The sequence below is a fragment of the Ambystoma mexicanum genome, chromosome 3p (assembly GCF_040938575.1).
Source record: "Ambystoma mexicanum isolate Mex_15411 chromosome 3p, UKY_AmexF1_1, whole genome shotgun sequence".
Classification (NCBI taxonomy): Eukaryota; Metazoa; Chordata; class Amphibia; order Caudata; family Ambystomatidae; genus Ambystoma; species Ambystoma mexicanum.
Genome location: NC_090925.1, coordinates 212,787,328 through 212,814,142, shown reverse-complemented (window position 1 = coordinate 212,814,142; position 26,815 = coordinate 212,787,328).

The following is a 26,815-nucleotide window of genomic DNA, read 5'->3' as shown; positions in this document are numbered from 1 at the left end:
GTAATAAATAAAATGAGTAATATTAATGAAGTTCGGCTAGCGAGACTAATTATAATTTTTTTGTTTTCATAACAGGTATTTGATCCCATTCTGCCACTGCCATCTGTATGAGACACCGGCGGATGAATTCTTCAGCAGACACCTGCAGCTTTGTGTCAACAACTGGAGCACGATCACCATATTATGGGACGATCGCCAAGGGCCCACATGCCCTTCCGCTGTACTAGTGGCTAGAAGCAACATATCAACCTTTACGCTGGACTAGTGCCTAGTTGATGGAACAGCCTTGCGGTTCACAGTAATTCATTTTACGAAAATGAACACCCTGTGTACCATAAAGGAACAGCGCGTGACTCAAGATGAAACGGAACAGTTATTGCGGATACAGATAAAAGAAAATAAATGGCTTTCAGAGTTCATATGGCAATTGCTGAATATTCTCTAAACATTTAATGTCAAATAAATGTACTTTACCAAATGTACCGTGTTGCTGTTTCATTTTAAAGTACAGTTTCATATTCCGAATTGTGGCACGCTGTGTTGTGAGTTGATCTGTGTTGGTTTCCGGGTTCTGTGTGGAGTCGCGCAGAAGACGACTGGGCGCATTTGCCTATGCAGCACAGGAACGTCACGGAGAGAGGCGGGGAATATGAATGTTTTGATAATGTCAGGCTCAGGGGCGGGGGATTTGATTTAGTGCCGCAAAAGCAGGTCAGCCAGGGCGATGGGGGAAATGATAGGATTATCACAAAATGGCAGCACCCAGGTGCCTGTTTTCGCATGCGTTTAATGGACGAAAACTCGGGTAAGGTTCATAGGAAATTTTTCTAAAATCGAGCCACTTAGGATTAAAAAAACATGGCCGACCCGTAGGGACAATAACATTTTTTACCGGATCATGCCTTTAAACATGAGATATAAACTTTAACTTTTCATCCTTCATGTATATGCTTTAAGCATCTTCTGGAAGAGTTCCAATGCTTCTTTACACACATTTCCAAACACACAAAATGAATGAAACATAGGTATGTTGTATGGCACCAGTTGGCCTGGGGAGCCAAAAGTATTACTTGGTAACTGTTGGTGGCAAGCAAATTATGCTCTCCTGGGCTAGAAGCAGGAGTTAAATAGCTCCCAGCTCCAACCAATTTCAAACCCAGTCAAGATGTACCAGTTTCCCAATTTTGAGGGTTCCTAGGGTCCCACTATGCCCATGCCCACCCTGTAGAGGGGACTTCGATGATCGGTAAGGGCTGGATCAGAGCTCCAGGTACTTCGTAAGGGGATGTCTTCTGGCAGATTGGACAGCTGACACAGAACTGCTGAAATTCTGCATATACCCTACATAAGTAGAATATACAGAGGGTCTTCCATTTCTTCTGTAACCGCAGGTGCCCCGTGGTCTGTTTACAATGGGGCAATTCCATCAACACTTTCCGAAAATGCTCCCACACCAACAGTCAATGATAGTTGGCCCCCATGCTCCTGGGCTTTACATTGACTTGATATGGAAGTCCCCTCATATTGATGAAATGAGGTGTCTTTAAAGTTATGGTCTCAGCTTCTGATACCAGGCTCTTCTATGCTTCCTCTAGGAGCAGATCTGTGCTCTGTGCTTCTTCAGACTCTAGAGACGTGGGCGTATTCACAACAGGGTTCCCTTTTCCTGCACCTCCATCCGCTTACTAAACCCAGCCTCTGCTTGTTACATCTCATCCAGGGTTCCCACCTCTTCCCTTTCTGACATTAGGATTTTATTTCCTTACATTAACTGTGCAATGGGTTGACCAGATCTGACAATATAGTACACATTCCCCAATTTTAACAAGATTACCTTAACTTCTCCACCGTAGTCTCTGTTGATAAATTCAGCTCCCACATCAAGGGAAGGATTATGGGCCAACCAAGACTTTGGGGCAATTCTACCTAGGTCTTCTCCGGTATCTTCACTTGCAAGCTGATCAAGACCAAGGCATTGTCCCTTAGTGGAATTGCAACTTCATCCAATATAGATCACACCCAGCCCCTACAGGGGTTACCCTGTGGGAAATTTGGCTGCATTAGTTAGTCTCTCTATCGTCAACGTTTGCTATGGGGAGTTGATGGATCACACGAGGAAACCACATGTCACAAATGGCCTAAAGAACAAACCAAATCCCAGAGATGGTTTATGGGTCTTTGACATTTTTGGCAGGCCGTATAGCGATCCCTGGCTCTTTAGTCTTTAGTAAGCAGTTGCCAGGCATCCCTACTTCCCTGGTTAGTAGATAACACATATTTACTACTATCCAAGCACCACCTGGCTGGTAGGAAGGGCCTAAAGGCTATCACATTGTTGATCCCCTTTGAGTTACTTCGCCATGCATGCACATTCACCACACAGTACCACTTGCGCTCACCAACCAATACCTCACCATTTTTAAACGCCTCCACACTAGTCCACAGTCCTCCCTCATACTAGTCTCTTGGTCTGCCACCTCCTCTTCCGACCTTACCCGAATAGCCCACACCTCCTTCCTGTTCCCATTGGACTTCTGGCCCTAACCAATCTAGTCATTACGTCCCTACTCGGGAGGTGTTACAAAGGTCACTGTTTACAATTAATAATACTAAAAAACACTGTAAAGCCCCCACCCCCCCTCCGCCAGGGCTGCCATGCTCCAAGCAAGGCCAACCCATGAGTGTCCCACTTCATGCTGGCGGGTTGTTTTGCAGCAAACTCCTGGGTAAGTCTTGGGGTATTGTCAGTTGCAAGCTGCTCCACAGAACAATTATATGACTCTTTAATTTTATAATTAAGGCTTCCAGTTTTCAATTTTTACTGATTTTTTACACATAAATACAGAGAGAAATCAATCTGCTTTCTGTCTGTATTCATTTATAAAAATGTAGAAAAAAACAGGTCTTCATGTCTGGTTCGCTATGATGTCACTCATACATCGCAGGCCAATCACATTGAAGATTGGCAGCATGGACAGTGTAAAGGTTGTATAAAAATAGCCTTAACGTTCTTCAAATTGCTGATAGCATACATCTGACCATTGGGTCTTTTCCTGCTTGAAAGCACACTGTAACCAAATTGTAGGAATTTGGATTAAATATGACCTACGCATTTTTACAAAAGGATTCTGTCATTCATAGAAAATACTATAATTTTCGTGAAAAAGACAAAAGGAAGGTCACAATATAAAAACATTAATGATTATTTTTCATGCTCATTTTTCGAGCCAACTGAGAACGTCAAATACTATGAGGTGGTGCCACCTTGTTATTTTTCGGTGCATATTTTTCTAATCTTTGTGTCATGAGATTAGTCTATTTTGACAGCTCCAGGCTAAAAAGAATATAAAATAAATCGAAATGGATTAAGCTTAAATTATAAAGAAAACTTGAAACTCACGAACTCTCCAAGTGGTGCCCACCTCTACCCCGCTCACATGATGTATTTGAATGCCACTTTAGAGTACTTAAACACCCAGTTAGCAGAGGTTAAAGTTGGACTCGTTACATCACATCAAGAAAACGCAGCCTTCCTTGCTTCCATGAGACGTCCAAGCTAGGGTTGGACGAGACCGGACTAATCCAAATGCCTGGACACCTCAATCAACCCTTGCCTGGAGACGCTGTCCCTGCTGCTGTTTAAAAAGTTGCATCCATTAATATGCCTTTACCCAACCATTTTCACAGAAATCCAAGTAAGTTTAAAGTATGTCTGACCCAATGTATGACTTTCATATGGTGCCCGATTGTTTGCCAACTAATCAGGCTGAAGTTATCTTTCTCTTAGCCAATCTGGGTGGTGAGGCAATGTCTTGGGTAACCCCCTTTACAAAGTACCGATGGCTCCCAACCAAGCATGCAGGCACCTCTGAAGCCTCCACGTGCATATCCGGAACCTAAGGAAGTTATGGGGATTTGAGGGCCTTTGACTGGGGAAGAGAGAGAGCAAAGATGTCAAGAAAACCAGTGCATATACTGTGGCATGCAGGGTCACTTTGGGATAGGTTGCCCTTTGTGCAAGGCAGGAACCAGCTCAGATTAAAGGGAAACCTCTTTATAGCATAGACCAGGATACCACACTCATGGATTGGATACCTGAATCCTCATTCCAGACATGCGTATATACCTGGGGAGTTGCTCAGCACAGGGGAACCTTTGCAAGTGAAAGCCTTGGTGGACTCTGCTGCCTATGGCAATTACATGAACTTATTTGCCCAACAGTAGTCCACCCCCAGGTTCTTAAAAGCCTCTCCATAATCGGTTCAATCAAGTCAGGAGTGGTAACTCCTGCTGCTCTGGCTTCATAAAAAGGGAATATGGGCTAATCAGTTCTGACTCTGTTTGTGCACCAAAGTTGAATGAGACAATGGGAAGGCCATGGCTTTCTGTGGTGTCGGAAGGAGGAGTCGGACACTTGGAGGACATTGCGAATTTGGTTTATTCAAATAATAATGTTCAACTATCCCTATCACTAGAGGGGTTTCACTGCCTCTATAAAGGTGCATGTCTGTCATCAGGAAGCCCAAACAGAAACGCACCCTCCATCCAAAAACGACTTCTACCTGACCCTACCACTATGTTAATTGACTTTATTTAGATTGGGCGATCCCCTGTTCTAGCATTCTGGTACGTCAATGTCTCTATTCCCTCTATAGTTCTCTTCTTGAAGATATCTTCAAATAGTCTCTTCCCACCTTTTGGACCAGATCCTTTATAATGCACTTACCCCAAGAAGGGAGACCAAGTGTAAGTATTCCCCAAGACTTGGTACCATTGCTCATTACTCTTATTCGGGTGTAAATATTCTTTTAGCTCCAGCAATTCTAGACTCCTCCTTAATGTCTTTACTTTTTCCTTTTCCTGGGTTTGTATCCCTTTCTGAACACTTGCTTTCTCAGGCTTGTTTGTAATTCCTGGGACCAGTCTAAACCCTTTCCACTTTCAGGCTTCTATCTGTAATGTCATGTCCATTTCTCTGGGACGAGTTTCTCTCCGTGCCCACTCCTAAATAACACATATACTCCCGATTACATTAATACAGTTCCACTTCATTGGCTTTGATTTTGGTACTTTGTCAATTCCCCAGTGGAAGAATTTATCTTGTTGAATAATGAACAGCCTCCTGGTATCCCCCCCTTCTTCTGTTAACTGTTTAGAGGGGGGACTGATTTCAGGCTCGGCCTTTGCTCAGGTGCTCTTCTTGGTCTGTCTTTTGTGCTTCGCCTTCTTGTCAGGATCTCACACCATCTCATTTCTCGTGGCAACCACATATGACTGCAGGTCGCAGGGCACCTCTCAGGCTCCTGTACTGGGTGGTTTCAGCATCATTAGACAGGCAGTATGCCCACAACAGATTCGTTGTGGTCCCACCACCTGTGTACTGCTTAGTGTCTCATCCAGTTCCCACTTCCTGGGAACGCTGGACCACTTGCGCTTCACCAAACTCCTGCAGACTCCTTCAAAAGTTGCAGGCTGTGCAGCCCTCTGGTTCCACCTCCTCCCAGAGTAACCTCGTAAGGGGGCTTCCCCGTGCTTACGCTCTTTTCCCCGTGCTTACGCTCTTCTCCCTCTGCACCTTGGCTCAGCATGCTCTCCTCTTAAAGAGACATAACCAGTTATGCACAAGAAGGTTTTTCAGTTTTGCCTTCAGTCCTTATCCCCCAAGGAGATGTCTCTCCCAGTGAGGTCCCACTTGCCCAGACCCCTAGGGAGGGCCTTGCAGAGCAAGCTCACTTCCCTAGCCTCAAAGAGGAAGGCTCCCCCTTAAGGACGAATACCTGCGATTCGTCAAATTACTCAACATAACCAATCATTAACTGGCCTTTATGACAGGCACATCTCCCCTCTGAGTATTGCCAGGAAGTCCATTGATGCAAGAAAATAGACAGAACGTTCCTTTACCAGGTTTATCACCAGATAGCAGTCTACTTCAAAACTAAACCGTTTACACATATTTAATACAATTCGTAAAAAGGAATAGGAAGTAAGAATAAAATGCATGGACTAAAACGCATGAGATTTCTAATATAAATGCACATCATAGTATTCACATCACCAAGTAAATGTTTTTTTTCTTTTTTGTATACTCCAGAGTCCCTAAAACCAATGGTTACAATGCATAATTTGCTAATCAAACACAAAGCTTCCCTCCATTCATAAAATGCTGCGGCCGTTACTACAAGAGATTCCACCCCAAATATGGCACTCAAAAATTGATCATATTCGATTAAGAGTAGAGGTAGTTGGAATAGCCTTAAGAATAAGGATTACATTTGTTTACACTGGATGAGAAGAGGACGAGCGGTTTAAACTGTAGATTTGCAGAATCAACAAATTCTCTCATGAAGAGGTATTTTTTTTAAAATATATTTTTATTTTATATATAAACCAAACAACAAAACAACAGAACATAAATAAACACATTTAACAACAAAAGCACTGCAATCCCCATCCCTCCCCCCTATGAGCCTGTATGGTGTCCACCATCGGTATCCGCTGTGGACGGAGGGGCGTCATCGCTCTCAGATTCAATTGGAGCCGACCCCGTTCCAAACAGTTCGGCTATCATCAATTTCCATGCCGCGAGGGAGCACATTTCCTCCTCCTCCCCTGCAATACTGCTATCCCGCCACACCGCCGTCTCGGCCTCCGCCCATTTTTGGAGATCCCTCCACCAGACCTCCACTCGTGGCTTATGACACTCCTTCCATCCCATTGTAATCCTACGTTTAGCAAGCACATAAGCCAGATCTTTCAATTTCTCAACATGTCTGCGTTTACGCGCTCTGGGATATCCCCCCAGTAAGCAGGCCCAGGCTGAATCCACTTTGAGCGTGACACCCTTCTCATGAAGAGGTATATTAGCCCACCGTCCAGTATGTTCAAATGTAGGTAAAATATTTAGCCGCAAGTACACAATGAATCTTCACAGTCGCATCAAATACAGCTTGGTTAAATATGAGCAAGTTAAATTGTAACGAAAGCTCTGCTAACTATATATTGCGTATAATTTTTACTTAGCAAGCCGATTGATGCTATTGCAGATGTCATTATCCCTAGCTTTACCCTTTAATATGGCTATCCTATTAGGGTTTGACATAATGTACAAATATGAAACATCCATTTGATTTAAGAACTCCAGGATAGTTGACCTTAATTGTATTCAAAATTCATTTTTGCTGCCCAGGTCATACTGCTCAGCCAACAGACTAAGCAAAGGGGTGGTTATTTTTGACGAGTCATAAATAAATAGATTACTACTCAGGACCAACCATTGCAAGTGAATGGAGGGAACGCCTAGCTTGCAACAAAGAACGTCAACCGGTACGGAATGGGGGACGCCCAATATCGACCCCAGGATCTTACCCTCAAGGCTGTCCATCCAATCTACTAGCATCTTACTAGGTAAAACTGCAAGTCTATAAAAGATCCCTGGGACAATAGATTTACTATATAAAGCTGTTAACCCCTCGCAATTGTTAGCACCCAAATTACAAACATATCGATTGAGTAAGAACCATTTTTTTCAATATTTTCCTTTTGACAAAACACCCATAAGCTTTTTGGGAAGGCGGACTGTAAATCGGGAATCCCACGTAAATATACTGATCAACTATATCCAAAGGTTTGTTATCAATTGACCAAGTAAAATTGGTTTCCTTGGTTTTGTCCCCAATAATTAAGACTTTCGTTTTGACAGCATTTATTTGAAGGTTATTAATCCCGGCGAATGTTTGCAATGCCACCAAAGAACGTTGGAGTCGTACCAATTCAGGGGGCAGGGAGTATTGCGTACAACTCTAATAGCAGGGTCCATGTCACAGACGTAAAGGTTATACAGAAGGGGGGCTAAAACACACCCCTGCTTAACACCAATATTGGTGGGTATTTCAGAGGCGATTCCCTCACCTTGTTTCATACACACCCTCACCACATTATCAGTGTGTAGGGTTAACAAAAAAATAGAGCAATGAAGAATCAATGCCTCATTTTGCCAACACAATAATGGCCTAGAAACCGTATTGAGGGCTTTGCTGAAATCAACCAAGGGCAGATAAAGCTGAGCACCCATGGAGGCTCAAACATGACGCAATGAGATACTGCAGAGCACATGAATTATGTAGAGTATTATGGCCCTTTCATAAACCCGTTTGAAACGCAGGCAGTAAGCTCTCCCCATTGCCCATTTAGCTAGATTTTTCAGCAGGATAGTGGCAAAGATTTTTTGGCTTACATCTATCATTGCCACTAAGTGATAATTACAGGGGTTATTCCGGACACCTTTTTTATGCACTGGTATCAGCACGGATCACTGCCAGCTGATCAAAATGAGGCCATCCTTTCATATTTTATGGAAAAGCTGTGCGAGGACAGTATCTAGCCCAAAACATTGGGTTTTCCTTAAGGACAGCATTAGCTAAGGAATCCGGGTCAGATGCCCCCAAATTATTCAAAGTTTTAATAATCAATTCAAAATCCTCCAGATCAGAGCCCTCAGAAAAAGAAGTGTTGGGCTCATATTTAGGGCCAATGTAATTGCAGTCTAATATAGTTCATTTATCACTGCAATCCAATCGGTTTCACCAATGGGATTCAGTTCCAGTTTCTAATTCTGGCCCAAAACGTCTTTTCGGTGTGGGTTTTAAGAAGTTGGAATATACGTCTCCAGTTTGCACTGGCCATGGAACATTTATGGGCTTTTAACCAATGTTTGTATCGAGTGGTGATGTTCAACTTCCATTGATTTTTTTTCATGTGAATACCTCAGATCTTTGTCAATTTCGGAATGCCTTTTCCAGAGTTTTCTTGGCGTGGTGTATGGTTTTGTCAAAACAATGTGTCATATTCATAAGGTTTTGATAAACCAGGATTTTACTCTGACAGTTTGCTCAGGAGAAACATCATATGGGCAAGGTCCCATTGATTCTCTGCAAACCACCTATGAAGGTGGGTGCCGTTATTATCAACAAAGGCACTCATCTTAGTGACATTTCTGCAACTCCATATAAGATGGTTATCCTTGCAATTGGAGGAGACGTGGTCGTTAAGGTGGTCGATTTTCAATTTAGACAGAAGCTCATACAACTAGATTAGAATCGTATGTTCGCTAAGAGTGGTAAATAAGGCTGAAATCGCCCCCACATTCCTCCCACACAGGGTAATCCGTATATACATAATCCAAGCATGACAAACTATTTTTATTAGTCCATGCATACAATGGAGGCCCTTCACTTCTGTATTTAGGATTCAAATACACAAGATCATACATATTGAAAGTTGTTGCACACTCTTAAACCCCCCCCCCCCACCCAATTAGTGGACCAGCTTAGAGCAATGAAACCGCTCAATTAATGAATTTTTGGCTAAAACCGAATTAGACTCCACAAGTAAAGGTACATATAAATCACCCATCACAATAATTTTACCCAGAGGGAGGCAGCATACCATTTAAAAAAATTCCCCACATCCTGTAAGATTTCTTTAACCCAGAGGCACCCGTCAATTAAGATGCAAATCTCAGCGCAAAGAAGATTCAGTATGGCCGACAAAACATAAGGGGAAACAATTTCCTTGCAGAAGGGCTCCAGTCTTAAAGCTTGAGCACCAATAGTGAGGCCACCAGACGGGCGATCACATGGGCCACGCACAACATCACTGCAAGATATTATAGCTGTCAACATATACACCTCCACCTGTCCAGGTTTCTTGTAAAAATGAAAATGTCACAAGAGCGAATGTACAGAATACCAAGGGGGTTATTAAAAAAAAAAAGAGCGATAGCCTCGGGTATTCCAACAAATCAATTTTTATAAAGCCCAGGTTGCGGTGCTGTCAATAGTCGTCCATAATCAGATGATCATATAACCAAAATTTATTTTGAGCCACGCGTATGGGATTATAAAGGGTATTACAGCCGTCGACATAGGATTCCATCTACTAATGGCGTCTTGATAAACATAGCAGTAGTCTGTGGTGAAGGACGTGTCTGTGTAATAAGTGGAGTGCAGCGAGAAATATTGGGTTGATTACAACAAACTAAGTTTGGAAGCCCATTTGCTGTAATGCATCTGAGCAAGAACACAACAGGGATGCCATAGCAGGAGAGGCAAGCTCGTTAAGCGCACACAGTTTGTGGCACTATTCCATTTGGGCACGCAACAAATCACTGCTCTTGATTGGTGAAAGCCATGAAATATTCTTCCACATATTTAGAAGATTGGTTAGATTTAAAAATGGGCCATCTGCAGTGCGGGATAATGCTTCCAGTCTTACTAGAGAAGCAAATCTAGCAGATACTTTAGGATCAATCAGTACAAGTTGGTCGGAGCAAGCACCCGCTGTGTCTCAGCTACTGGAAATGTCAGCAGATGACAGAGGGGAGAATATTTACAGTTTTAGTCTCCCGATGGTAAGCTTTTGAACGATTATCTGGATACAGTGCCACTTTCTTCCGATTGTGGGAAGACGCTTGAGTTGCATCAGAGCCACATCCTTAGCTCTGACCAATCTGTCTAGGGGTTCTCTCAATTCCACCTGTCTATATAATCATTGCCTTGGTCTTTAATGATCGTGGTAGTTTCAGCTACAGAAGCATCATTGAATTCAACATAAGGGCAGGCTACCGCGTAATGGTAAGCATTCTTAAATTCCCCCCATTTGAAATTGCTTCGTTTTTTTACACATGAGCAGTGCCGGCGCCCCTTGTGTATTTTAGGGGAGCAGTTTAATAGAGATCTCATTGGTTAGAGCCTCCATTGAGCCTTGCTCCAATTCAACAATGACAGTTACAACATCATTCGGTGTTGGACCAGGGGAGATCAAGTTCACCTCACAAACGCCCATATTCACAGCTTTATTATCCTTTTGAGGTGTCATTCCTGGGTGAAGCGGGGCTATGCAGCAGAAACATATTGAGCCCTCGTGGGGCATAGTCCTGATTGTCATGTTCAGAGGAGAATCACGTCAACAACTTTGGAAATGATCCCCTTCAACTCCTGATGCTCGGCAGTCAAATGTGTGCACAGCGTAAATAGCGCGTACATTTTGGATAAAATAGCATTTATAGCAGTAAGAGGCTTCTGCGCCACTAGGAGAGAGATTCTTGGGGGTTTACTGAAATCTTGTCATCCTGATGATGCTGAGCTCAATAGTAGATCTTCTAAATTAGGGCTAGCGGACAGCGGTGCGCTTCAAATTAAGGCAGAGATTCAGTAGCGAGCCGTCATTATCAATGGTAAATGAATGACTAGATATGTTGTTTTCAATATTTGCAGATGGTTCAATTAGTAAGACCGATGGCGGCACCATTTCCACTGGCTGGGCAGGCAAAGTGGCAGATGATTAAAAAAAAAAATTTTTTTTTAAAAAAGCCAGTGATTATTGGCTGCAGGACCAGATGGGATATCGCTCCAGAATCTTGCCAGTCAAAGTCAACTAACAGCGAGAGGAATCACTCGCCACACAGAGTATCTATAGCCCAGGCCAGTCTCTTCCTTTAACAAGGAACTACAATGATTGTTCCATGAATTTCAAAACAGAAACTGATTCCACAGTCCCTCTTGACAAGGGGAAACCATCTTGGGGAGGAATAATCAAAAACATCCTTTGGTTTCCCCAGCTGTAGCACCAATATATGGGGGAGGGCAGGGACCCATACCTTTACGTGGGCCATAGACAAACAAGATGGTTAAATTTAATTAAAAAAAAACAGTGCCCACTTCCTTTGATCATGTTCATGAAATTGGACCCGAGGTGCTTATAACCTGGCCAGGATGCAGCAAGTTGATGAGTAGAAGTGTTTAAGACCAAATGTGGCCATTATGAATATCAGGTGATAACATTTGGCCTGTCTAACACACCCACAGCATTCCAACAATATTTCAGATGTCCACAACATCAGCAGTGTATACATGGCAGTATATTTTGATAAGATGCCAATTGATTTCTCTGATCTACAAGTGTCATGTGAGGTAGTTTACCAACTTAGGTATCACGAACTATACGTCAAAAGTGGAGCAATGTTAATTTCAGAATGTTACAGATGGCCAATAATCACTCCATATCTCAGAGGCGACAAAGGTTTATAATGAAAGATCAATGGGCTTTATGGCCATCCATCTCTCACACCTCAGTGAACCCAACCCAGACTTCCATGGCCCCAGTTTAATATGTAGAGAGTGTACACCCCCCCCCCCCAGTCTGCTAATCCGCTAAATGGACTGAGAGGTTACCCTAATGACCCTTGGCCTTCTTACTAAGCTCTTCCAGGGACTCCCTTAGCTTTCCCTAATGTAGTTAGTGAGTTAAAGGGATATGGGCATTTATGCTTGTAAAAATTCTGCTTGTTCAAGTCGCCCCCTCCACCCCCCCCCCAGACCCCCAAAGTTCACACTCAGCAACACTTTCTCCAAATCTACCTGCCTCCACTCTATTCCTCCTCTGATGTCTCATATGTCCTAGGCCTTGCCTTCCAACTTTGATGTTACTGCTCTCTTCTTACCACGAATACACCCACATAGTCACTACTCTCTCCACATCACTAGTCCACCCACTCTAACCCAGACAATCTACATGCACTCAGTGCTCCTTCTTCTAGCTACACTTTAACACCAGAATCTCGTACAGCGATTCCTAGGTTTAGCCAATTTTTACAAACGAAAAATACAGATAACGAGGGCCCAATGCAGGTCACCAAGTGCAATGTCTATGGACACCAATAACATGCTTTGGATCTCTTGAAAGAAGCATTCTGCTAGTATAATTATTGCTTTTAGTGACTACCATTTTACATATATATTTTGTCCCATCAAGTTGCATGACAAGGCGGATATCATACATTATCTCAACAAGACCCTGACGTTAACATGGAACAATTACCAATTCTCCAAACAAGTGACTCCTACATAATCGGACAGATACCCTAGAACAAAGAATGGCCACTTTACAAGGTCATCAAATGCTACTGTTCTGATGAGATCCCAAAATACAAAATAGCAAAGTAGAGAAAACAATCAGCTTCATCAAACTGGAATGAACTATATCACAACATATACATTTTATTAATAATCTTTTTAAAAAACACCATAAAAAAACTTTACAGATGCTAAAACATCATAAAACATAATAAAGTGCAAGTGACACCAAGCAAAATGCTCACAAGGCTCACAATAGCCTCTCTGTGAAAGTTGAATTTAGAAGTGTGCCCCTCTCTGTGCTAAACTGAATTTAGAAGTATGCCCAATAGCCTCTAGAATTTAGAAGTTTGCCCAACATCCTCGCTGAGTAAAGTTGATTTAAGAATTGTCCCCAATAGCCTCTCTGTGGAGAAATGACTTTAGAATTTTCCCCAATAGCCTCTCTGTGGAGAACTGACTTTAGAATTGTGCCCAATTGCCTCTCGGTATAAAGTTGAATTTAGAACTGTGCCTAATAGCGTGCCTAGTTGAACTGACCAGTGTCCCTAATAACCTCTGTGTGCAAAGTTGATTTTAGAATTATGCCTAATAGCCTCTCTATGTAAAATTGAATTGCAAAGTGGGCCTAATAGCGTGCCCTAGTTGAACTGACTAGTGTCCCTAATAGTCTCTCTGTGCATAGTTCAATTGGTACCTAATAGCACACCCTGGTGAATTTGAATTGTGCCCATTACCCTCTCTGTGCAAAGGCGAAGTTAGAAGTGTGCCTAATAACCTCTCTGTGCAAGACCTGAATTTAGAAGTGCACCTAAATATCCCCTCTGTACAAAGTGAATTTAGAAGTGTCCCTAATATCCTCTCTAAGTGAAGCCGTAGATCTACAATTAGAAACTCCTAGACTGCACTTAAAAGTCCACCTAAAAGCATACCTGTGGCGTTGCTATATTCAATTTCTCCCCAATAGTTTACCCGTATTCCAGATTGATAGAAGAAAGTCTTCCCAACAGCGTAACTGTGCTATAGCGCAACTAAATAGGCCGCCTAGCAGCAAATCCTGTGCTCTGTGCAAAGCCGTAGAACTACAATTAGAAAGTCCTCCTAGACTGCACTTAAAAGTCCACCTAAAAGCATACCTGTGGCGTTGCTACATTCAATTTCTCCCTAATAGCTTACCCGTATTCAAGATTGCTAAAAGAAAGTCTACCCAACAGCGTAACTGTGCTGTAATTGCAACTAAATAGGCCGCCTTGCAACATATCCTAAGGTCTAGCTACACCTCAAAACGGCCTAATATCTGCAGCCTAGTTACAATAAGTACACTAAAACCTAGAATAAGTGAATAACATCACCCTGCTTAGTGGAACCCTGAAACCAAGACTAATCTCTCCCAGTAATATACCCGAACTTATAAAGCCCAATAAAGTGTAAGTCGCACCTGATAGCACGTACTAACCATGAGTGCACCCAACCACCAGGGTCTACCGGAAACGACCACCGTGGACCGCCTCCACTCTCCTGCCCACCTTGCCTCCTGTCCCCCCCCCCCTTCCCAAATCATCCCACCCTCCTTCACAACACCTACACTTCCCCTTTCCAAACACCAAGCCAGAGGGGTACGGTGGCGAGCCAACCACCCTAAAACCACTGCTTCCCCGAACCCCACCACGAACCAGCCTACGTTGATCATGCCCGCTCCCCTCACTATCATAATGGACACACCCTGGCCTGCAATCATGCACCCCACGCTTCTCCCACTAACCCCCACCATTATCCCCCGCCGACCACATCCCTTCCCCTCCCTAAAAACTGCACGCCTAGCAAGAACAGAAGCCTCATCCCTCTCCCCCTCCGAACCTCTCTCACACTCTAATCGCAACAAAGACACTAAAGAAGAAACATACCTGGTCCCCCTCAAGCGCTCAGCACTCATCGCCTCCCCTGTCTCGACCCACCACCTCATTCCCCCAATCACCACCATCCCCCCCTCGCTTCACCCTTCATGGATCCCCTCTCCCTTGATTTCTCACCAACTGCAACTGAAACTCCTAACCGCCCACACCCCACCTTCAAATCCCCTGTACCAATCCCCATCACCCTAACACACGCATCCAACCACTACCATGAGAAACCCACCAACTTTTCTGCTCGCCCACTTTTCCTATCTATCATCAATCACCCCACCGTTCTCCCTCTCCAGTTTCCACCATCTCCCCCCCCACCCAATCGCCTTCCGCTGCAGCTCCAACACCAACCTCACCTACCGAAGTGAATTGCATCCTATTTAATGCCCGATCTGTAGCAAAAAAACAGACACAGCATCTTTGACCTCCTCGCCTCTGACAAACCAGACCTGGTTTTCATCACCGAAACTTGGTTCTCTGACGACTTCGCCCCAATCGCCTATGAAGCCTCCCCCTCAGACCCCGACTATTCCCTCATCCCACTGAACCGTTCCTCTAGAGGTGGGGGAATAGCATTCGTCTTCAAGTCTTACTTCCACGCCACAATCATCGACAATCAACCATCCATTCATTCCTTACTGGGAACCACTCCTCGTTAAACTATCTCTCTCCCCGTCGTCCTCACAGCTTCCTAATAATCTAAAGACCACCTGGCTACGATAAACAATTCTCAAACCACCTCTGCAACTCTATTGCTACCCTTCAACTAAACCATCCCAACCTCACCCTTCTTGGAGATTTCAACATATGGCTCGACATCCCCACCAACCCTATGACACACTCTCTGGTTGACGGTCTAGACGCGATTAACCTCCAACCCCACATAAACGGCCCAACTCACTATAAAGGACACACTCTTCATGCCATTTTTAGCTCCCACAACCGGATACATCTAGACCTCCCCCCCGCCCCCCCTATCATCTGGTCCAATCACTTCATTGTTTCTTTCGCCATTTGCTCACTTGACCCGCTTCCCGTACTCGAATCTGAACCTACGCAAATGCTGGAAAAAAACGAATAATCGTTCCTGATCTAGCCGACGCACTCCTCCAGTCCCCTCCACCTACCTGCCAACTCAATAAACAACTAGCCCCCGACGCCTTTGACTCTTGGCTCAACACCTCACTAATGCGACTCACACCCTCTTGCAAACCATCGGCCCGCCGTGGCCTGTTCCCTAGATGGTTCAGACCTGACTTGAAGACCACTAAACAACTATATAAATACCTAGAACGCAAATGGCAGAAAGACAAAACCCAAGAGAGCAGAGCAACCTTGGCCCGACACCTTCATCAGTACAAGGCCGAAATCCGGAAAGCAAAAAAAAGCCCACTACAACGCCCGAATCCTAAACTGCAAAAACCCCAGCAAAGAACTTCACAAAATCATCTCCGAATTCACCAAACCAGCATGCACTACCACCGTCCCGACCCCCTCACCATGACTGTGCGATTCACTCCGTCTCCACTTTTACACCAGAGCTCTCGAAAGAACAAATGCACTGACCACCAAACTGGCTCTCTTACATCCAACAGGCAACCATCCTCCCATACCGGCCAACCCCCCGCCTGCGACCACTACGCAATCAACATTCGACTCCTTTAGTCCAATATCACCCAACCAATTTCTCAAACTTCTCTCTGCCCGCAAACCATCCGGCTCTTGGCTAGACCCTTGCCCGGCCACAACCCTCAAAGAAATTTTCACTTCTACCTGCGCAGGAGAACACGCAAGATCCATCATAAATGACTCCCTTTCCTCAGGTATTTTTCCCGATGCATTCAAAACGGTTCATGTCAAACCGCTATTAAAAAAACCTTCCCTCGACCCTCTCAAGCCCAAAAACTACCACCCCATCTGAAACACCAGATTCCTTGCCAAACTCATTGACCGAACCGCCTACTCCCAACTAAATGCCTTTGTTGAAGCCAACAATCTCCTAGAACCCGTGCAATCAGGTTCCAGAGCCTGTCATGGAACTGAAACCACCCTAACTTCAATCTGGGATGACCTTAAAATCTAGGCAGACTCTGCGGGATGCGCCGCATTAATCCTTCTTGACCTATCCGCCGTCTTTGACACAATCAATCACTCAATCCTCCTTGACCGCCTCCACTCCCTATGAATTCATGGAACTGCTCTCAAATGGATAGCTTCATTCCTCAAAGATAGGTACCAAATAACGATACTCTCTGCCTATTCCTCCCAAGCCCGACCAGACGACACAGGAGTCCCACAGGGAGCATGCCTATCTGCCCTCCTGTTCAATCTCTACTTGACCACCCTCCCACCAATAATTCGTTCACACAACATCCTGTGTTACAACTACGCTGATGACATTCAACTAATTCTAAAACTCCTGAACTCAAAACCCAACTGCCGACCTGGCCTTGCCTCCTGCCTCCTTGACATAGAGCTCTGGATGACCCAAAGCCACCTCTTGTTAAACCCCTCCAAAACTGAAATTTTGGTATGTGGCAACCCCGCACTTCTTCCACACCCGCTACCCTGGCCATCCGCCATAGGCAACTCGCCGACTCCCTCTAACTCTGTAAAAAACCTTGGATGCACCCTTGACTCCTACCTAACACTCTCACAACAAGTCAACAACGTCTCAAAGTCCTGCCACTACCACCTTAAAACTCTTAGGCGCATCTTTCCATATCTCTCCTTTCCCAACAGACTCTCCGCGGTCCAATCAATAGTTATATCAAGACTGGACTACGCAAACCCCCTCCACCTCGGAGTCCACGCTTACCAACTGACTAAACTTCAAAGGGCCCAAAACGCTGCAGCCAAACTGCTACTTGCGCTTGGCCCAAGAGACCACATCACCCCAGCCCTTAAGACTCTGCACTGGCTTCCAGTGGCCTGAAGGGTGACTTTCAAAACCTTATGCATTTCTCATCGAGCATTCCATAAAACCGGACCTCAATATCTCCAAGACAAGCTAAAACCCTATCACCCTCCAAGTCCTCTAAGATCAAGCTCAGCCGGCCTCCTAGTCATACCTAAAACAAACTCAGTCAGGTTAGGCGGATCATCATTCTCAGCCTTGGCCCACATGCTGTGGAACGCACTCCAACCCCACATCCGCCTAAAAGAAGATCTAATGTCCTTCCGCAAACTACTGAAAACTTGGCTCTTCCCCTAAAACTAACCCGTACGCAAACTAACCAAAACGGAATAACAGCAGCTCAATGACACCAATCCAACAAACTACTAGTTCCTGAATAACAATAAGACAAATAACAATACAACATCAAGATCCATGTGAGAAATCGACAACTAATAACCGCTAATGTAAACTAAAAGGACAAACCGAATCGAACGAGTAAAGCAGACCAAAGCAGTAAAGTGGATAAAAAGCATAAGATGTACGGAAACAGTAACGAAGTTTAAATTAATGGAATGGATGGAATGAGTGCAATGGACAAAATGAACAAAAACGGGCGAAATGAATAAAGAGAAGAGGATTGAAAGATGAATACAAGAGACTGATGAGTACACAGACTGATGATTCCAACTGTATGAATGCATGGCATAAATGGAAAGTACAGAATAGAAGATTCAAGTACATGAGACGAGAGCAGTGCATGAAATCGATAGAGAGCACGGAACAGATCCAGTGCGTATGACAAGTGCCATGGCATGAATCGATAATCCATGATGAACGAACAAAGTGAATGGAGCAGATGAAATCGTTAGAATGGATGAAGTTCGTGGAACGGATGAGCGCGCTGAGCGGACGAACACGTTGAGCAGATGAGTGTGTAGAACGGATGAGTGTACAGAACAGATGTGTATGCTGAGCAGACGAGTGTGCGGAGCAGACAAGTGTGTGGAGCAGACGAGTGTGTAAGTACCGAGGAGTGTGTAGAACACAGGAGTGCATAGAGCGGATGAGTGTGTAGAGCGGATGAGTGAAGAAGTGCGAAGGAGCGTGTAGAACGCAGGAGCGGATGAGTGTACAGAGCGGATGAGTGTACAGAGCGGATGAGCGAACGACTTTGTAGAACTGATGAGTACATATAGTAGATGAGTGCATGGAAAGAACGACTGCATAGAGCGGATGGGCGCGCAGAGCGGAGGAGTGCGCAGGGAACAGGGAGTGTGTAGAACAGACTAGTGGGCAGAGCGGACAAGTGTATAGAGCGGAGGGGTGCATAAGAGAGGAGGGGTGCGTAGAGCGTGCAAGGGCATAAAGCTGATGAGTGCCTAGAGAGGACGAATCAATAGAAAAGACAAGTGCATAGGGCGCATGAATGCATAATGTGGATGACTGCGTAGAGCGGACGGAACGGGTGAAGTATGTGTTGCGTAGAGCGGACGGAACGGGTGAAGTATGTGGATGAATGGGTGATGTATATGGATAGAACGAGTGACGTAGGTGAATAGAACGGGTGACGTAGGTGAATAGAACGGGTGACGTAGGTGGATGGAACGGGGGACGTAGGTGGATGGAACGGGGGACGTAGGTGGATGGAACGGGGGACGTAGGTGGATGGAACGGGGGACGTAGGTGGATGGAATGGATGAAGTAAGTGGAAGGTACTGATGTAACATGTGAAAGATACAGGTGAAATATGTGGAAGGTACAGATGAAAATGTGGACGGGGTGCATAAAACAACTTAGAATTCACGGAAATGATCGAAGTGCATGAACAGATCCGAGGGCGTGGAACGGACTGGAGTGCGTGGAACGGACTGGAGTGCGTGGAACGGTTTCGGAGTGCGTGGAATGGCCCGGAACGCGTAGAATGGACTAGAGTGCGTAGAAGTGCGCGACATACATGAATGGTTTGGAACACATGTAACGTTTGAAAGAGCATGTAAACCATCTTATCACATCACCATGCTTACTCTCCTCTTTACACCACCATTCAACTAGAACACAGAGATACTAGGACACCATTCGATATAGCTGTTCTCATACCACATCCGCCTCATACTCCACATCACTCTAATCACTGCAGGTTTCACACACTCCAGCCAGGCGTTCTCCTCAGGCCTAACGCAGCCAGAACCAGTCTGGATAAAATCTGCCAGAACGAACACATACCCCTGATCTCTCAACCACCACACCTACCGCTATAAAGCAGCTATTACACGAATGCCACACCAGCTGCACACATATCCGGTGCTCACAAGCACCTTTGACTCTCTCTACTGACTTGAACTTCGGTTCCCGAGGGTGTTCAACCTACCAGCGCCTTCAGACCATACCAATGGTACATAAGGCGCTATATAAATGCAAAGTAACATAACGTAACAATTGACTTGTGACAGTTCACACCTAGTATTTTAAGTAGCCTAGGACAACAACTCCTATTAACACCTCAATGTGATACATACAGGAGAGAAACATTTTTTGGTCAATGAAGACCCAAATACACAGACCAGTTACTGGTCTGTGTAGTTGTTGTCCTAGTCTACTTAAAATACTATGGCCCTCATTACGACCCAGGCGGTAAGGGGTTTACGCCGGCGTAAACTTCGCCGACCCTTACCGCCTGAGTACGAGTTCCCGTAGCGCCATGGTGATTTTAACACCTGCTTTTTGCAGGCGTTAAAATCCATGGCGCTAAGGGACCTTGATGTTAATTACGCCACCGTAATTTACGGTGGCGTAATTAACGCCTTCCCCACTCCCATTATGCCCTATGGGGCAAAAATGGGAATGGGGAAGGGTAAATGGGGATTGGGGACTTACCGCCCCGCCAAGGTCGGAATGGGGCGGTAAGTCCGCCAACCACCATGGCGGAGTTGGCAACTTAGCGCCATGGACCATGGTGCTAATAGCACCATGGTTCTCCACCAAGGTCGTAATGAGGGCCTATGTGTAAATTATCACAAGTCAATTGTGAGCATTTTGCTTGGTGTCACTTGCACTTTATTATGTTTTATGATGTTTTAGCATTTGTAAAGTTTTTTATGGTTGTTTTTTTTAAAGATTATTAATTATTCCAGTTTGGTGTAGCCGATTGTTTTCTCTACTTTGCTATTTTGTATTTTTTCTCTGTAAACCCTTTTTGAAGGTAGAGAATGTTCTACTACCCTTGGGAGTAGTTTTTCTAAAGGGTTTCCTCCCTCAGTATATTGTGTCTGATGAGATCTCAACCTGAAACCCTTCCCTAATGAGTTGACTTATCCAGAGACTGTTCCAATTGCAGAGGTGCAAACAGAGCTTTCACACAGATGTAATGATAACCCTCTATGGGGCCATTCTGGAGGTAAACAGGCATGGTGCTACAGCAGTGGTTCTGGTGGGCACTATTATTCAGGATTGCTCTGCCTGCAGCAGAAACACACTGCACAACCCCTGCAGGCCCTTTACAGTCCCAGTTAGGGAGAATTTAATTCTGTGCCAATTCCCTTTAACCTTCAGAGACCCCCAGCTCTTTTTTCTGGACTCACAGCTTTTTAATTTGAACTCGAATGGGACTTTTCTCTCACTCGCTCATATGTTTTTTCTGTCTAGGATATTTGTGTTTGACTGTTTAACTGAGTCTGGTAAACTCCATAGGCAGTAAAGAAGAAAACGGATCAGCCTAAGAAACAGTGATGGCGCTCTAGGTGGATAATATTGAATCGATTGACAGTTGAAAATAAATTCAAGATGCTGCAACTGAGGGATGCCACAGAGGCTAACCTGGGCTCGGAAGACTGAAAAGGGAAAAAGCCCTCCTGTCGCGCTTCTCAAAATAGAATAATGACACTAATGATGAATTACAACAAAAAAAAAATTTAATTACAAGTCATTGGATTTAAGCAAAGATGGAATGGGGAAATGGGGAAACACGTGTCGAGGAATCATATTGTTTTCGCTTTTTCAAACCACAATCCTCCAAGAGGAACCATATTGTTTCCATTCTGTTAAACCACAACCTTTCAAGTGGAACTACACTGCTTCAAACAGGACTCATACTGCATCACTTAGTGGATATAACTAAGGACACTAAAACTTGGAAATTTAATTGGATTGAGGAACCATATAGCTTCGCTCTGCCAAAACCACAACCTTCCGAGCCTCAATCACTCTTACAAATCATCCTGCTGAAACCAGAACTTTTATTTCAATACCTAGTGAAAATGCATGGTCTTCAGAAGTGCAAATTCAGGGGGTGGGGGGCGTGGCCTGGAGCACCAACGATAAAGCTGCTCCTCTAATGGCCTCCGTGCAAAGCCTGCTTCGGATACCAGAATAGCACAGTTCGCGCTGATGCATGGGATAGACAAAAGAACTCGGTGTCCGGAATGCTTGGGGCACACATGGTAATGAGTTGAGCTCATAACGCACTCGCTTTCACCTGATCGGGCCGACATTCAGTGAGCCCGGCGATGAGGCTCCAAAATGGCGGGTGAACCTTTCGAAACAGGAAGGAGGCGTAGCTCCAACCCAGACTTCAGCAAATCAACCCTGCAGGTCGCCCAGGAGCTTCTCACTTTCCACCGACATACTGTTGATCCGATGACTCACTGTGGCGGTAGTAGAGTAATACCAGCTGCCTGTACAGGCACGGAAGTGAGCTCCTCTCCGCTCCGGCTCCCAGACGTATTACGCAGCCCGAGCAGACACTGTGGGATCGCTTCAGGGCTCTGGCCTGGGACTAAGCCCTGCATCTACACCAGGACTCTCCACTCATCAAGCCTTCTAGCCTCTGCAGAGGCTCTGCCATGGCAGCCACAGTACTGCAAAAACTGCTTTGCAACGCAGTCTCAGGACGGGCTCCCTCAGTATCCGGCGCCAAGCTGGGTGGTGACCCCCGAGTGCCTAGGGGGGGCCTGGTGCCTGAAGCCGGCCCCTCCCAGATGCATTCCAAGACCCAAGCAATCACTCCAGGTAAGGCACCCCCTGCTCAGTTTCCTCCACGGACCTCACCCTCGATCACCCACAACTGCTGCAGCCATAATGTAGCAGTGCCCCAATACGTACACACCGGCGCAGGAGGGACTCCCTGGGTTCTGCACTGCACAAAGGAGGGACCCCCGCTCCCCAGAAACCATAAACAGTGGAAACTACTGCCGCCTGACCAATCTACACTAGATGCCCCCTGCCCACCTCCCCCCTTCATCCGACATCTCTGGCCTTCAAGCTCTACGGCAGTCAGGTACTGCTCCACAGGAACCCCATTGCAGATCAGCCTGCTCCAGGGAAACGCTTCACCTCCCAGCCAACAAGTTAATGGTAACTAGCACCGGCTCTCCTACCCACTCACTTCCCAACATACACTGCTCCCCCAGAAGGTGGGGGGGGGGGGGGATGTACAAGGGCAGCAGAATTGTGCACAACCCCTAGCACATGCCATGTACTCCGGCCTCGCAACAAAATAAGGGGTGGACAACACGCATCCATTTCTCTCCAGATAGCATTTGTTTGTTAGTTTTAGTTGCTTGTATAGCGCACCGAGCCCGAGGGTATCTGGGCGCTTTTCTTGGAGTACATATTTCAATACAGGAACATAGAATTATACATTAGATGATAAAAAGCTAATTGTCATTTACAGTTCTCTACAGCATGATTAGAATTTTACATATAGCAATTATATACAACATATTAGAGTTTTACATTATAAACAGTAAAGGATGTGTACATAAAATAGAGCAGGAAAACAGCTGGCTGTTGAGACCTACAAGTGAAACCTGCTAAGGCTCTAAGGCATAGTCGAGTGGGTAGCTAAGGTCTGGAAGTCACGATGGGTCAGAAAGGTTCTTTAGTTGGTTTGTGAGAGTAGCCAGCATTTTGTTGTTTCGAAATGAGAGGAACACAGAGTCTGTTCTTAGTGCAAGAGGAAGCTTATTCCAAGTTTTAGCTGCTAGCACCGGGAAACTGGTTCCCCCAGCTTTTGTTTAGTTTGAAAGAAGGAATGTTTAGGCAAGAGTAGTTTGATCTGGTGGACCTGGAAGACTCTTCTGCAAAATTTGTTCATGAGATATTTAGGGCCTGAATTGTTGAGGCATTTGTGGATGATCATAAGTGTTCTGAAGGTGATCCTATCTTGGATGGGGAGCCAGTTGTCATTTTGTCTGGTTTGCGTGATGTGGCTAGACCGAGGAATGTTGAGTGCAGCCCTGAGAGCATTCGTTTGCAATACTAGTAATTTGTGCAAATTATTTTGGCTGGCGCCTAAATAGAGTGTATTGCAATAGTCCAATTTGGACATTATGAGGGCACTGGCAAGAGTGAGACAACTGGTGGAGTCCAGAAATGTTGTCCAGCGTGAAGTACATCTGCTGCCCCCCCCCCCCCCCGCACCACCTGAGGAAAAAGGCACTCTCCAAAGGCACCCTGCCTCCGGCTCCCCATCTGCTCCTTCCTGCAACATTCTCCAACAGCATCTCATCGGCACACAGACTCCAGAAAGCACCCCTGCCTTATAGACATTGGCAATCTGTTGTCCCAGATTATACCATCGCACACAGTGGCACCCCAGCTGTTTGGCAGAACAAGCATTATGCAGCTCTTTCGACATCCCACCGTCCAGACACTTTCTTCAGGAGCGCACCTTAGTTGTCCATACAGAAGCGGTCTACAACTTAAGCCTTTGTGACTACCCTACTGCCCCAGTGGTCACAACAGTAAGCTGCTCCGTCAAGCGAAGGTAAACCTCCGAAGGCCATCAAGACACCCAAATGAGCAGGGAGGGCCCAGACTACTTGAGTCTCTCTGCCCTACTTCTTCCTCCAACACCAGTCACCGCCATATCAAAGACACCTGGGGCGTCTACCTTGTGACTGCCTCAATCAAGCCTGAATTTGATTGAGTCCTCTCTTTGTTGTTTCCCTAGGCAAGGGGAGCCACAACGTGTTGTAGCACTCTAGATCGGACAGCAGCACTGTCTTCTGCCTTTTTGGGGTACCACCTGGCGAATCCACACCGTAGCAGCCAAGAAAGCCATCCGGTCTCCCCTCTGGGGATTGCTTCAACTCACCTGCCCCAGCTTCCCACACCTTGAGGAGAGCACTGCGACTCATACCAGAACCCGGCAGAAATGGCCAAACACCTAAAAGCCTCCAGGAGTGCTGATATCACGACTATGCTGCTCCCGGCTGACAAGGGGAAGACGACGAACACACCAAAATCCCCACCTCAACCTGTCAGCTAGCAACCAAGGGGGACCTACAAGCCTTCATGGTAGACATTAAATCGGAGATCCGATTCTGCATGGTAGAGCTTACCGCTAAGCTTGAACAAATGGAACAGCGGTTCGTGGAGGGCCTGACCCAAGAACATTCAGCGACGCTCCTGGAGATACAACACATGCTTCAGACCCTGCTCAGCAGGAGCGAGATCCAGGAGCACAAACAAGAAGATCTGGACAACAGAGCCCAACTTAACAATCTACAAATTCAGGGGGTCCCCCCCATCAGTCCCGGACCAGAATCTAGCGGAATATGTAGGAGACCTCTTCCAGTCCCTCCTGCCACACCTGGAGAAACCTCCATTTATACTGGACCGCACCCATAGACATAGGAGGTGGAATTGGACGCCCCCCGGATGTAATTACCAGGGTTCATTTCTATACAACCAGAAGCTATTATGGCGATAAGTCGCTCTCGAGACAAATTAACCTTCCAGGGGTCCCCCCTGCAGATTTTCCAAGGTCTAGCAGTGGCCACTATTCAGAAGCGCAGGGCTCTGAGGCTCTTGACTCTATTCCTTCAAGATCAACACGTTAGATACTGGTGGCTGTTCCCTACTGCTCTCCAATTCTCTTATAAAGGGGTGCCCCAGACGATGGCTCACCTGGACGACGCAGAGTAGATACTGCGGCCCAACTCACCTGGAAAGAAGAGTGGGACCCCGCCTGAGGCTGGCCCCTAAGAACTCCCCTCCCCCCAACACAAACAAAAGCATATGACTTAGACAAAGGTTCAGATGGGGCGGAATATAAGATGACTTATCGCTGGGATCTAACAGACGAATGGTAGCCATGGCCCTGATGACCGTTTCTTCCCTAACCAGTCGGTTCAGAAAGACACAAAAAGCAGGCTTCACACGGCCCATGCCCATCCCCAAGGTGGATCTCATCTGAAAGCCTTCGGAGTGGATTACTGACAGTTTTAGCCCAGTTGGCTAGGGAAAATGCCGACTCCCCGCAAGTTCACGGTTACGGCCTCATGTTGAAGGCCTAAGTTAAAACCCCGGTTGCACAGTGAATGCAGGAGTACAGAAGACTTCGACGGCGACTCCTCAGCTGCAGAACGTTGACGCCCCAGAGGTACCCCCACCACATAAAAAATTGAATTCATCTCGTTGAATGTAAAGGGCATGAACTACCACTCTAAATGGAAATCAACATTGAAACGGCTCCAGGACATGGAAGGCTCTGTGGTCTTTCTACAAGAAATGCACTTGCTACCCTCAGACTTCACACGCCCCCGCAGCAGAGACTTCCCGCTTCAGTATCAGGCCTCTAATGGAACCGAAAAAGGGGGTACAGCGATCGTTTTTTGCCAGAGAGGTGCGTTTCAAGGTACTTGAGACCCTATTGTGCCCAGAGGAACGTTACATAGCAGTCAAAGGCTTTATCTATGGACAGCTGTACTCTTTCATCTCGGTCTATGCCCCCCAATGAAGGACAGGAAGCATTCTACGAGGCTCTGGGCGAGACCCTCCTCCCCTTCGTTGAGGGCCAGATAATCATAGAAGAAGACTTCAATGGGCTCACAGACCCCTCATGGGACAGATCACGTCCGCCAGCCCCCAGGGACTTCAAACTTGCCACTGGCCTTCATCTGTTCTGACCTTTTGGGGTGGTAGACTCAGAGGCTGCTTCACCCCGGCAAAAAGGACTTTTCTTTCTTCTCACACGTACACAGGACTTCTTCCCGAATAGATCTTATGCTGACCTCCCCACAAGTCACCGTCTTTGTCGACGATGTGGCCATAGGAACAAGGGTTCTCTCAGATCATGCCCCAATTACACTGACCCTCCG